We start from the raw sequence: 14,889 nt of genomic DNA, 5'->3' as shown, positions 1-14,889 counted from the left end.
AGAAAGATTTACAACGCACGGCGGCTCCAGGACAGAAACTTATTATCACAAGCAAACTTACTTCATTACGAACGTCACAGACGAAGCTTAGCCTCGCATCTGACAGTTTCTCAACTTTTGTTCTTTTAATAAACTTTGCTCTAGTTTTATTTATTTATGTTTTTTCCGTAAGTTTCATTGAGAAGTGAGACTCGGTGAGTTTTGTCAGGGATTAGGGCGTTGTCATGTTGCCTGACAATGTCATGATTACAATTATAATTGGGTTTTCTGCTAGTTTGAATGTAACCAAATTTGGTCGTTGCGGGATGCCTTTTATGGCCTACGCACACAACGCGATGGCGCTGTCAAGGCTACAAAAATTCTGTCAGCTTCTCAGAAGAAGGTGTGAATGATCCAACACAATATCTTTGTTCTGAGGGTTTGACAGTTTTTTTTACTGTGACAATGCCATCTATTTTGCAAAATATTAAAACTATTTTTTTACAATTACACTGCCCTTATGTCCACTATTTTTAACTTTAAAAATAATATTAGGTAGGTACCAAAAATTATACCAAATAACAGTTTACTATCATCCTCGTTTTCCCATGACTTATTTTCAGAAGCTATGACATTCTCACCACACACTTAACAGAATAAAAGCCTTTCGGAAGCCATCTTTGTACTCGGCCGTCCGGATACGGATATAGAAAACGGAAGTCTTTTGCGTGATATATGTGTTGCTTATGTTACAGTTGCTTCATTACGGCTAGTGACATTTTAGTGTTTTAGACCTTGTTCGCACTAGACTAGTAATTGAGTCGAGTAGAGAGTAATTTAGTAACTAAACGTGTCTAAAGCATTTAGTCGCTAAATTAATCGCCTATTGAGTAAATTACTAGTCTTATGCAAATAAGGCTTTACGTATAAGATATTATACAGAAAATAAGATCTGCTGTGAATTTCTCGCGTATATCTTTATATATCCGTATATCTATATATTATACTTTAACAATTACGAAAGAATGCCATGCATTTTTCTTTATTTAAGTCACAGATAGATACCTATTGGGAATTTATAAAAGAGTATTTTTTTCCTTTGATTCTAAACTGATGTGCTTGACTTCTATAAGTTCTGTCAATCTTTGATCATCAATCTTTATACATTATAGGTATCTACTTATACGAATAATAATCAGAGATAGTCTGGGATTAATGCCTTTTCATATTTTCTAGAGACTTGTAATAAACCGAGCAGTGATCTGTCTCGACTTTCTTCTCGAAAATATCTTCAAAATTTATTAAGATATAATTTAATTTTCTTTCCATGAATATATGGAGGTAAAATAAATACATTATTGACGTCATTTTGCATTTTCAGTTAATCTGTGTGTGTTAGTTAGAGAAATATATGCAGTTATAAATTATTATAATATGTATTAGCAAAAGAGAAATATAGCTATGCAAACATATAATTGCCCTTATGTTTTTTTTTTCTTTTTGTGTTTCATAATATATCTACTTATAGAAAAGTTTATTGCAAAATAGTCATCACGACCCTTCACGACCCCACTGCTGGGGCACGGGTCTCCTTCCAATGAAGGGAGGGGTTTACGCCTAGTCCACCACGCTGGCCTAGTGCGGGTGGGTGGGCCCCAACACAAGCAAGCTTGTGCTGAGAGACTTGTCGGGTAAGTGGGCAACCCGACTGTCAGATGTTTCCAAGCCGCCCGAAGGCCTCTGCCTAGGCTTAACAACTGTTGCCGAAGCAGCAACCGGGACCCACGGCTTATTTATTATTTATTTATTTCGTTTATTTTCCAAAAACATAATATTATAATAGGTACATAAGTTTACAACAAAAACCTGCCGCTTAAACCACGCAGGGTTTATGTGTGGCAAGTGCAGTCAGAAGTTGTTGCTTAACGTGCCGTCCGAAGCACGGAAGCGTCCAGAAAAGAACCACTTGAAATCGGTCACCCATCCAATGGCTGATCGTGTCAGTTGTTGCTTAACCTCAGTGATCAGTTACGATCACTGAAGCCCGCTCGACTACGGACGCTTCGCAAAATAGTCAGTAAGTATTATTATTTTAGTGTGACGCTCTACTGACATGCGTGTGGTTGAGAAATGCATCCCAGAGATCCACAATTATGTGCGCCTGTCTTCATAAATCCTTAGCACAATAAAAATAGAGACCATTTTCCATTGAATTCTATCACTCGGCTCGAAAGACGCGTGGCGTAGAGAATTTAAGCCCAACAGAGGGTTACAACGTCGTCAGCAAAAACAAAAAAAAGAAGCAATCTTTCAGTGGAGCTCAAAAATAAAAACGATGTAGCGGGTGGAATTGTGACAGTGATCCAACTAAAGTATACCTATATTAAATTTGTTTTATATTTCACTAGCTGTTTCCGCGAGCTTCGCTTCGCCTTAAAACGTTTTCCCGTGGGAATTCCGGGATAAAAAGTAGCCTATGTTCTTTCTCAGGGCCTAGACCATATGTAAACCAAATTTCATTCAAATCCGGTCAGTAGTTTTTGCGTGAAAGAGTAACAGACAGACAGATAGACACAGTTACTTTCGCATTTATAATATTAAGTTAGTCAGTCCTTTTTCAAGTATGAACATTTCAAAAGATAAAATTTAATATACTTAATATCCTTAAAGTGTATGACATTTGCAACCAGATTTAATTTATTATATCTAAACATGTTTTTTTTACATTATCCTTTACGTAGTTTCATAATAAGGTACAGCTTGAGGTATTCAAACATTGTAGTAAGGATATTCCAATAATGTGTTGTACCAGTACCAACCTAGTGCCTTCAGAATATGTCGCACTCATAAAATTTCACCCTGCATGAAACTAGTACTGTTATTCGCACATAGAAACACCACCTGAATGGGAGCTCTTGAAAAAAGCACGAATTTTGAATAGGACGATGTTTTGAATGGAAATATGATTCAAGAGTCTAGATTTTTTTTTCATTTCATTCAATACTTCAGGTACCTACGGCGATTTATTTTCAAATGGACATATTTTTGGTTGCACGCTGCCGCGCCGCTCAAATGCAAGTGTTTTTTTTCTAGCGTATGTTTACTATGCTTAGGACCTGTTTCACAATGTCTGGTTAGTGGCTACTTGTGAGATAAAATACATGCTGTCACTGTCAAAAAAATAAAAACAGAGAGTGACAGGTATGTATTTTATCTTACAGGTAGCCACTTACCAGACATTGTGAAACAGGGCCTATTCTGATTTGCACAAATTAATTTTAACCTTATGGCGACCTTAAATGTATCTAATGCTACCTTGCTTTGGCAGTATACCTTCAGTATACGAACAGAAAGAGACAGAGATATATTTAATGCCGATATTACCTTTAAGTTCCTTCCTTCCTTCTAAACCGACTTATTGACAATCATTTCACGATGGACAACCCCTAGCTTTTGTGTGTATCACTGACACGTTAAGAAAATAATTAATAGACATAAATATAACAATCCTAACTAAGTAATGTCTATAACATGAAATAAACACAATTACTTATAAATAAAGTATAATTTATATAATTTAAAGTATATATGTATGCAGTTCTATTTTATATTTATAATTTATGATATTATTTATGAATATATTTGTAGTTTTGTTTCATATTTGCTTTAATAATAGTTAGGTTAGGTTATTACTTATTTTTGTTAATTGTACCTACTTCAAATTTAATTAGTTAAAAGATTTAATTTTCAATTTCTCTTTCACCCAGTCGTAGGTTGGCTGGAAGAAATTGCTTTTTGGCAATAAGCCCGCCTTTGTATACGTCCAATATGTTTTAAATTTGTAATCTGTTTTTTACATTGTTTGTTTGTGTACAATAAAGCGTTTATAAATAAATAAAATAAATAAAGCACATCCATTCGTTTAACTGGACTTTACAAGTATAAATGTACAAAGAAACAATAAAATTTTCACGGCTGCATTATATTTTTCCCTTCATCCTACTTTTGTGGGAATTGCCAAACTATTCTCGTATATTCCTTACCTTAACCGTTATGTTTAGCTATAATATTTTAAGGCATATCATATATTTGGAAGGTAAGCGGCGTAGAAGGTAAAACGGATACGGCCCAGGGGCTTCTATCTATAGCTTTACAAAAAACGGTCAAACAGGAGCTGTTATGCAATCGGCATGTTTAATACAACGAGGTAGAGTCGAGGTTAGCGAATAATTCCACCGAAACTTAGTATTTTGTATGCTAGAGTGACCTTAAGTCTTGTCCTATTTTCGAAACATGTTCTATCTAAAGCTCAGTTAAAGTTGTTTTAGAAATCGGTATTAAACGGGCGGACAGACATGGAATAGTAGCCTGAATTTTGAACCCTCGGCAGAAGCCATTATATATATATATATAATGGCTTCTGCCGAGGACATGATAGAGCCAGGTGAAGAATGCCCTTCGTGTCTGCTGTGGGAAGTCAGTATGGATGTATGTATTTTGCTACGATTCATGTATGCTACGAGCTACGGCGTAGCATTCTGCGTAGTACTATGTAGTGCGAAAATTTCAAGTAATTTATTCGCTGAACAAAGGATACATTGGTCTGGTGTATGATTATATTATAATCAGAATTTGTAAATTCGCGAAAAAAATATCATTTTCCATACTAAAAAGTCACGTGACCAACAAAGTTTCTATGGAAAATGTTTTTTTTTTTTCGCGAATTTCTAAATTCTGATTTCAGTTTCGGGCTTAGATATACCATGCTGCACATGTAGGTTTCGGCTTAGTATACCCTTTTTGCAACACCTTGTATATTGTGTTATTAATTATTTTTGTATTTTAAAAAATGCATTGTGTTTAGTTTATAATATGGGCTACTGATTCTTGAAATAAATAAAGGATTATTATTATTATTATTTACTCAACCCGAGAGGATTTGCAGATTTAAATTTACATCAAATCACTCAATAAACCAGTAACAAATATCAGTAGCAACCTTCAACCTTTTCTGTAAGCCGTAAAATCCAAGTGCATATTGAAATCGATATGTAGATAGGAATACTTAACCTTTACTAAGGGATGATAGAAAGGAAAGAAACTAAAGCCATTAAATTAAGCAAATTTTAAAAACGTTAAGTGCCAATTTCTACATAGTCGGTTATCTAACCGACTGGGATTGGTTCATCAATTATACGTCATCTCCATATAAAATTGTTGACAGATATGTCAAAAGTCAACCACAATACCTGGTTATGCTTTAACCGACTATGGAGAAATTGGCACAAAGAGTTACCAGTAACAAACACTCACGCAGTGACTATTATTGATAACTAACACAAATATTGTTTAAATAACACTCACGATCAATTGAAACGTTCCTCTTACAATACAAAATTACTCCTAAGCTGAAAAGACTAGCCTAATGACACAGTCTGCAATATTGAAGTACATTTAACAATGCATCAGAATATTATTATTACCAACTGAAAACGTAAATATCTTGATAAAAATTGTAAATTATTAAGAAAAATGGGGTCAATCGGTTTTGAAATTTTCTAAGTAGAACTTTTTCATTGCTCGTGATTGTACAACAACAAAACGGGTTACTTACACAAAATATGGTTATTTCTTTTTAAAAGTAATTTAAATACAAGCATATTTCTAAACAAATTAAAAGCAAATAAGAAGATTGTTTACGCAGCCAGCTCCATATCGTCAGTAAACATATTGCACACAGTAAGTTTGTTTATGCGTACTGTTTAAGGTGCAAATGAAAAATATCTGATTAATTTACCAGATTTTATACTTCTAGAAACACAATTATAGGATCTCCCTAACGATTATTGAAATTTAATCCCTGGTTAAATACACCGTAGTTGCAATTTTTAACAATACCTACTTCATTGAAAGGAAGAAAAATCATGTATAAGCCAATACCATGCAATAGAATAATTACCTCTATAAACTCAAAAACATTTATTTTTAAATTTTTATTTTTTTACATTAAGATGTCAATGCATTAAAACTTAATTTAAAATTAGTACTGGAGATTCGAAGGCACGCAAGTTTTAATGTATAATATTTTATATTTACTTACTACTAAGTCTACTCTAACTACTCTATGTTAGTCGCACATGTCGCGATTGTATGCATGACAATCGCGACATGTGCGACTGCCCGCACATTGAGGTTGTGAAGTCCCACACGTACCTCGGCCTGGTCATTGATAACAGATTCAACTGGGGGGCCCATGTACAACGGGTATGTGATAAGCTACGCGCCCTGCTCGCTAACTTCTATGTCATCAAAAACAGAATTCCCCATAAAACCAAAATCCTAATATACAAATCATTCTGTGAATCTACCATAAACTATGGTTTAACTAGCTATGGTCGCACATTTAAAACGTATCTTGACTCCATTTTTAAACTACAAGTACGACTTCTAAAATTAATAGTACCAACTAAAATTAAAAACTCTTCCAAAAATGATGAAACCAAACTTTTCAAGTATTGTCAAACCCTTCCGGTATACACTAACGTTAACTTCATGCTTCTTAAAGAACAGTTTTTCAATACAAACATTCAACAAGAAATTAATCATCCTGTACAAACTCGACGCGTCACACAAAAGAAACTGGTTACTACGCGAGCAAATAACTCGTACGGCGAGCGCACCAGCTCTTATCTTGTTCCGCGACTCATCAACAACCTACCCACCGACACAAGACAATCACTGACCCACTCAAATATTAGAATTAAACTTAAAAAATACTTTATGTCGACGCTCGAGTGATAAATTATTACTTAAGTACCTATGTTCGGTACCGACGAACACTTTAATAATTGTATGTGGGTAGGTTCTTATATTTGACCTATCTTTTCAATAAAATCTTCGCAGAGGAGTCAATACCAACTGATTGGAGAGGGAGTTATCTGGTGCCAATTTATAAGGAGAAAGGAGATATTCAAGATTGCGGAAATTACAGGGGAATTAAGTTGATGGCACACACGATGAAATTGTATGAGAAGGTTATCGAAAGTAGGATTAGGAGGGAGTCGACAGTATCGGCAAACCAGTTTGGCTTCATGCCTGGAAGGAGTACAACGGACGCCATATTCGCAGTGAGACAATTGATGGAAAAGTTTCGAGCTGTACAAAGAAACCTGCATATGGTGTTCATTGACCTTGAGAAGGCTTACGATCGAGTCCCGAGAGACCTGTTGTGGCGGTGCTTGCAGAACAAGGGTGTACCCGTAAAGTACATAAGTATTGTTCAGGACATGTACGCAGGTGCCAACACACAGGTCCGCACCGCAGTCGGGGTCACCGACAGGTTCGAGGTCAGAGTAGGCGTGCACCAGGGTTCATCCCTGAGTCCATACCTATTTTTATTGGTAATGGATGCATTAACATCTGCAATTCAGAAGGAGGCGCCCTGGTGCATGCTCTTTGCAGACGACATCGTGCTTGTCGATGAGAGTGGGGATGAATTACAGGTGCAACTGAACCAGTGGCGAGATACCCTAGAGAGTGTGGGATTGAGACTGAGTAGGACCAAAACAGAATATATGTTCTGTCAATTCGGAGGGCCTACTTCAGCTGCGTCGATATCTCTGGGTACCTCGCCACTGGCAGTAGGTGAGGATTTCCGATACCTCGGCTCCCTTCTACAGAGTGATGGAAGTATTGACAGGGATGTGACGAGACGAATGAATGCAGGATGGATGAAATGGAAACAACTCACCGGCACGACGTGTGATCGCAAGATGCCAATTAAGATCAAAGGCAAAATATATAAAAGCGTCATAAGGCCGGTGATGTTGTATGGGGCTGAGTGCTGGGCAACCAAAGTATGCGATGAGAAAAGGATGCATGTGACAGAGATGCGAATGTTGAGATGGATGTGTGGTGTTACAAGAAAAGATAGAATACGAAATGAGTATATAAGGGGAAGTATGAAAGTGGCTCCTATAGTGGAGAAGATGAAAAGCCATCGTCTTTCTTGGTTTGGGCATGTCATGAGAAGAGAAGATGATTATGTGACAAAGAAAGTGTTGGAAATGAGACCCGAAGGAAGGCGCAAGAGAGGAAGACCAAGAAAGACGTGGCTTGATTGCGTGAAAGAAAATATGAGAAAGTGTGGAGTGAATGAGGATATGACAGAGGATAGGGTAAAATGGCGTGACATGACCAACAAAGCCGACCCTAAATAAGGATAAGGCAAGGAAGAAGAAGAAGAAGGTTCTTATATTTGTATGTGGGTAGGTTCTTTTATTTTTGACAGTCTACTCAGTCGTTGGCAGCCTCTCGTCGGGTTATCTGCTCTTGTATTTCGGCGCGGTCTCGATATTCGCAATATTTGTATTTTCGGTTAAATATTACCAGCTGCTATTAGGCATTATATTTGTGTATACGATTATAAGTGGACATGTGATTTTGTGTGTGAGAACCTCAAGATTAAAACGGATTACTCAAGCATCGGGAGGGCCCTCCACGCCGAGCTTTGGACCTTGAACCATCACGTGAGCAAAAACCTATATAATATTTATTTTATATATATTTATCCAACATTTTGGTAGCAGAGCGTGGTTTTAATACGGCTATATTATTAGGTTTTCGTGTTACGTAAGTTTTTGAGGTTAGCTCAGGGCGGCGTTATCAATTCGGTTACCTTCATTGCATATTGTTTACGTAATAATTTTACTTTCGGAATACAGTTTCTATTGTACTAAGTATAGGTATATTTATTTCGGTTCGGTCAATACTTATATTTGTGTTGGTTTTCGTACGGTAGGTACTACGGTAGCTACGGTAGCTAACTACTTAACTTTACGGCTATAATTTGATTATTATTGTAACTCAGATATTCGGTAGGTACAATTACGTCTCACGTTAGTAATTACCATATTGTCTCAGCTCGCTATGGGCGTTGAATCATTTATCTTTTAAGTTAAACATACTTACCTATTTATTAACTAATCGTGCAGTATTGCTGTGGTGAGATTTGGTCGGTGATTTGGTGATTCGGCCTGAGAAAGTACCTAGTTACTTTATGTTGAATAATTTACGGCTGTAATATTGAAGTGTAGTTAATATTATTGTGAATTTAAATGGCGGTTGGTTTAGTCACTTTGTAACTTCGATTTCTTAGTAACTATAGCTTTTTGATTAAAGATAACTGGTTAATTTCATAGTAAATATTATACTTATAATACGGGATAAAGTTTTATTTGAATAAATTTCAGGAGTTAGTAAATATTGACGTTATAAAGTGAGGTGATATTCATAACCGACCATCGAGTTCGGTATTGTTGCGTTGTTTATTGTTTAAGATTGTAATATGGCTTTGAGAGCACCGTTTTCGGTATTTAAAGTAAAACTTCAATGGCTTATTGACAGTGCTGACTTGCTGGATCGACCTGAACATGTCAAACGTGTCTCTGTTCGACTGTTAACGGTTAATACGGAATTTACGAGTTTAGAAGCTTCATATCAACGAATAATTGAACTCGCGGACCCGGAAAATAATTCGGAAAATCAAATTTTAGAAGCGGCACGTAAGGAGTATGTGAGGGCATTAGAAGCTTTTGACAAATTAATGTATGAAAAGTTAAAACAACGCCGGAGCACGAGCGGTTCCACGGACGAGTCGGAGCCGCGGTCAGACGGACACAGGTTCGACTCAGAGGCTTTGGTGTCGAGATTACCTACCCTGCAGTTACCTATTTTTACGGGTGATTTGGATCAATGGGTCGGATTTAATAATTTATTTGACAGCTTGGTAGATAATCGTACGGATTTGTCACCCTCACAGAAACTAGCTTATTTAATGTCATGCATTTCTGGTGAGGCTCGCGGGCTAATTCAACATATTAAATAAATTTAATAAATATCGGATGCTGGTTATAAAACAGCTCGTGACCTTTTGATGCGGAGATACCAAAATTCCCGCCATCTAGCGGACGTTCATGTCGGTCAAATTATGAACTTGCCAATTATTTCGTCAAATTTAATCGGATTGCGATCGCAATTTTTAAATCCATTAATTATGGCAACAAACTCGCTGGAACGTTTGGGATTCCCTGTAGCTGAATGGTCCTTTTTGCTACTGTATATTGCTAGTACTAAATTGCCGCCATCAATTAAAACTCGGTTCGAACAAAAATACGGTACGGAAACAGATGTTATACCAACATTCTCGGAGTTGGTAGAATTTTTAGAAACAGAATGTCGGTTATTGGAGAGTACCAAGAGAGAATTTGTTTCTCATAATAATCGCGAGGACCAGCGCCCTCCACGGCGCCACCAAAATTATGCGGTTGCGGCAGCGCAAGTCCCGTGCTGCGCTTACTGTGGTGAGTCGTCGCACTCGGTGCTGAACAGATGTTCACGGTTCAGGGAACTTACACCCGTAGCTCGGAAGGAATTTGTTACTCGGAAGCGGCTATGTTATTTCTGTTTGGCTAGTCATCACTACCGTGACTGCCGCCAGGTGCCGCAATGCGATGGATGTGGTAGCCAGAAGCACCATCCATTGCTGTGTTTCAATCGGGTAGGCACTGCACAGCCTCGTGTGAATAATGGTGCATCGGACAGACGCTCGCCGCCGCGTGCGGGCGGGAGCGCGGAGTTTTATCGTCGCGGCGGCGGCGGGAATCGAACCCGTTCACCTCGGATGTCACCGGCTCGCGCCGCGTCCCCGGAGCGTCGGAGGAACGACCAGTGGAGCCCGCGTCGTGTGGCTCAAGTGGGCGGCAACGGTTATTCTCATCACCCTCAGCGTGACGGTGATGGTCGAAGGGATCAGCGGTGCGAACGTGAGGCGCCGCAGCGATCTTGTAATGATCGACAATAGGATACGGCTCCTACCTACCCATTGCAATCACCTGTTCAACATAAAACTATTTTACTTCCTACGGCTATTGTAAGAGTGCATGGTGATAACTTGGATGATTTTGTTGAAATTCGGGCTTTATTAGATGCAGGATCCCAAGGCTCTCTTATAACCTTAAATTTAGCTAGGAAGTTAGGATTAATGTTAGAACCTACGGATGAGCTGGTGAGAGGGGTAGGAGGATTAGAACTCGGTAATATTTTCGGTCGGTCTTGTGTTTCATTTTCACCTTCGGGAAAGCGGTTTCCGGTTATTTCCACTCCGGTTACTTGTTTACGGAATCTTGTCGGTAATCAGCCAACATTTCATTTAAATGAATCGGTATTAAATTTATGTGAAGGACTGTTCTTAGCTGATCCAGAGTTTCATAAGTCCAAACCAGTTGAGTTATTACTCGGTTCGGATGTTTACGGTTCACTAGTCGGTGGTGATAAAATTACTTTAGGTACAAACGGTTTAACGGCGTATAATTCGGTATTTGGTTACATTTTATTGGGACCTATTGATCATTCGTTTGACGTAACTTCGGAGCCAGCAGGTGATGTTTTTGCTTTATCACTTTCGGATGCTTTACAAAAGTTTTGGGAGGTTGAGGAGCCTCCATCGGTTTCACAGATCACCCCAGCTGATGAGGAGTGTGAACAGCTTTATAAGCAAAATACACATCGGCTATCAGACGGTCGGTTCTCTACTCGACTTTTATTTGTTTTCTCGCGTCCAGTGTTAGGTGAGTCTCGTTACATAGCCGAGAAACAATTTCATGCGGTAGAAAGACGGCTTATGAAAAATTCGGTTCAAAATTTAATTATAAATCGGGCGAGGAACACTTTTTTATCCCACATCATGCGGTTTTTAAATATTCGGGTGACGTGCCCAAAATTCGGGTGGTTTTTAATGGCAGTTGCGTCACATCTACGGGCGTATCATTGAATCAGTGTCTTCACACTGGTCCCAAATTACAAAGGGACATAACGGACATTTTATTAAATTTTCGGAGACATAAAATTATTTTCATTTGTGACGTCAAACAAATGTTTCGGCAAACGGTAAAAGACGAATCGGATCGGAAGTACCAATTTATATTATGGCGGGAGTCTCCTGATCAGCCTCTCCTCACATATGAGTTGTGTACTAACACTTACGGGTTGCGGTGTAGCCCGTACATTGCTAATCGAACAATCTTGGAGCTCGCCGAGCAAGAGCGTGAAAGCCTTCCTCGTGCGGCAGCGGTTTTAAGAACAGATGTGTACGTAGATGACATAATCACTGGTACGGATTCGGAATCTGATGCGTTGAGCCTTCAGCAAGAACTCATTACTTTAATGAAATCGGGTGGTTATGAGCTCCGTAAATGGATTTCAAATAGCTCAGCAATTCTACAAGGTTTACCTGATGATCATAAACAATTACCTCTCTTATTTGAAAATTCGGAAAATCCCCATACGGTTGCGGTTCTCGGCGTTTTGTATGATCCGGTTCGAGATGTCTTTTTCTTATAAACTAAATCTTGGTGCATCGAGTTCGGACACTAAACGATCTATTTTATCTGTAGTTGCCCGGATATTTGACCCTAAGGGTTGGATTTGCCCAGTAGTGTATTGGGTTAAATGTTTACTGCAGCGTTTTTGGCTAAACAAGCTCGATTGGAATGATCCTTTACCTTCGGATTTGTTGCGTGAGTGGCAAGCGTTTCGGGAAGACTTGGTTAACCTTAAAAGGTTGGCTATTCCTCGATGTACTATGACTAAGCCTGCAAGCAGCTACTCATTACATGGGTTCTGTGATGCATCGGAGTTAGGTTTTGCGGCAGTGGTTTATTTGCGATCAAGTAACCAAGACGGCTCGGTGTCGGTACACTTGCTCATGGCTAAGACCAAGGTCGACCCTCTCAGGACACGTCCCACCATTCCTAAATTGGAGTTGTGTGGAGCCGTGCTACTGGTTAAGCTTCTCAATCATGTGAATCTTTGTCTTCAAAGATCCGTTGAATTTGAGGAGATAGTTGGATGGACCGACAGTATGATTTCTTTGGCATGGATTAATACATCACCTCATACTCTTCAAGTATACGAGGCTAACAGAGTTTCACAAATTCAAAATTCTGCGGTTACTATCACCTGGCGACATGTACCTGGCAATTTGAATCCGGCAGACGTCGCTTCACGCGGGTCAACGGCTTCAACGTTACTTTCTCATCCATTGTGGTGGGAACCTGCCTGGCTTACTCAACATGAGTCCGCCTGGCCCTCTCGCGAGGTGGAGAGGCCTTCGGAACTGCCTGGTATTAGATGTTGTGCAGTTACTAAAACGGAATCGGATTCGGAATTTGAGTGGATTTTAGATAGATATAGTTCACTTGATAAATTAATATCGGCTACAGGTTGGATTCGGAGATTTATTCATAATTGTAAAAATAAAAATAATCGGATTTCCAAGGAATATTTAACGGTGACAGAAAGGAAAGAATCCTTACTTTGTTGGGTCAGTTTGATTCAAAAGAAACATTTCGGTTCGGAAATTGAAGCTCTAGGTAACGGCGAGCAGATCAGAGGCAATTTAAGGAGTCTTACTCCATTCGTAGACTCTCGTGGACTGTTGCGCGTTGGCGGTCGGCTCCAAAATGCGGAGATCGGATTAGAAGCAAAACATCCCTTGCTTCTGCCAAAATCGGGACATTTCGTAAAACTTTTAATTTTGGATTTGCATTTGAAAAATTGTCATGCGAGACCAAATGCTCTTACGGTTATATTACAACGGAATTTTTGGGTACTTTCAGCTAGGAGAGCTGTCAGGAATGTCACTTTTAAGTGCATTCAATGTTACAAATTGAAAGGCCTGACGACTCAGCCATTGATGGGTAATTTGCCTCGTGATCGCATTACTTCGGCTAGACCTTTTCAAGGTATCGGTACGGATTTTGCTGGACCTTTCCAGGTCAAAACATATAAGTTACGGAATCCGAAAATCACCAAAGCATACTTATGCGTGTTCGTGTGTCTGGCCACAAAATCGGTTCACCTGGAGTTGGTTTCGGAACTATCTACTGAGGCTTTTATTGCCGCCTTGTCTCGGCTTGTGTCAAGGCGCGGCTTGCCCTCCCTTATTCGGTCGGACTGTGGCACTAATTATAAGAGCAGCACTCTTATAATTAGTGTTAGTAATAATTATTTAAGGGAAGTTTATCGTTTTTTGGAACAAAATCAAAATTATATCGGTCATAATATGTCCAAGCGCGGTATTACTTGGATTTTTGATCCTCCAGCTTGTCCATCATGGGGTGGTTTGTTTGAGGCTGCGGTTAAATCGGCGAAAACTCATTTAAAACGGTGCATAGGGGAAACAAAATTAACTTTTGAGGAACTTAGCACGGTTTTCTGCAAAATTGAGGCCGTACTGAACTCTAGACCTTTGTGTCCCATCTCCTCAAGCCCTCATGATCTGGAGGTATTGACCCCTGGTCATTTTCTTATCGGTCATCCGCTGGATGCTCTACCGGAGTATCCGTTGCAAGATGTGAAGATGAATAGATTAAGTCGGTTTCAGCTGTTACAGCAAATTTCACAAAGTTTTTGGCATCGGTGGCACTTAGAATATCTTCACACTTTGCAACAGCGGGTCAAATGGACGGACTCCACCTCTCCTCCTAAGGAAGGTGATTTAGTTCTGCTGAAAGAGGACAACGTCCCTCCTCTTCAGTGGAATCGCGGTCGGATAATTAAACTCTACCCAGGATCGGACGGTGTGGTCAGATTAGCGGATATTCGGGTTGCAAATGGAGCAACGCTCAAGCGGGCAATAGGTAGGCTATCTAGACTGCCTTTAGACTAATTACAAAAAAAAATCGGTTGTACGTATATACTTGTATACTTATTTATTTTTAAGCAGCGGTTACTGCTTAGGCGGGAGAATGTTCGGTACCGACGAACACTTTAATAATTGTATGTGGGTAGGTTCTTATATTTGTATGTGGGTAGGTTCTTTTATTTTTGACAGTCTACTCTGTCGTTGGC

Source organism: Plutella xylostella, chromosome 19, assembly GCF_932276165.1.
Source record: "Plutella xylostella chromosome 19, ilPluXylo3.1, whole genome shotgun sequence".
Taxonomy (NCBI): Eukaryota; Metazoa; Arthropoda; class Insecta; order Lepidoptera; family Plutellidae; genus Plutella; species Plutella xylostella.
Note: the sequence above shows the minus strand (reverse complement) of the source record.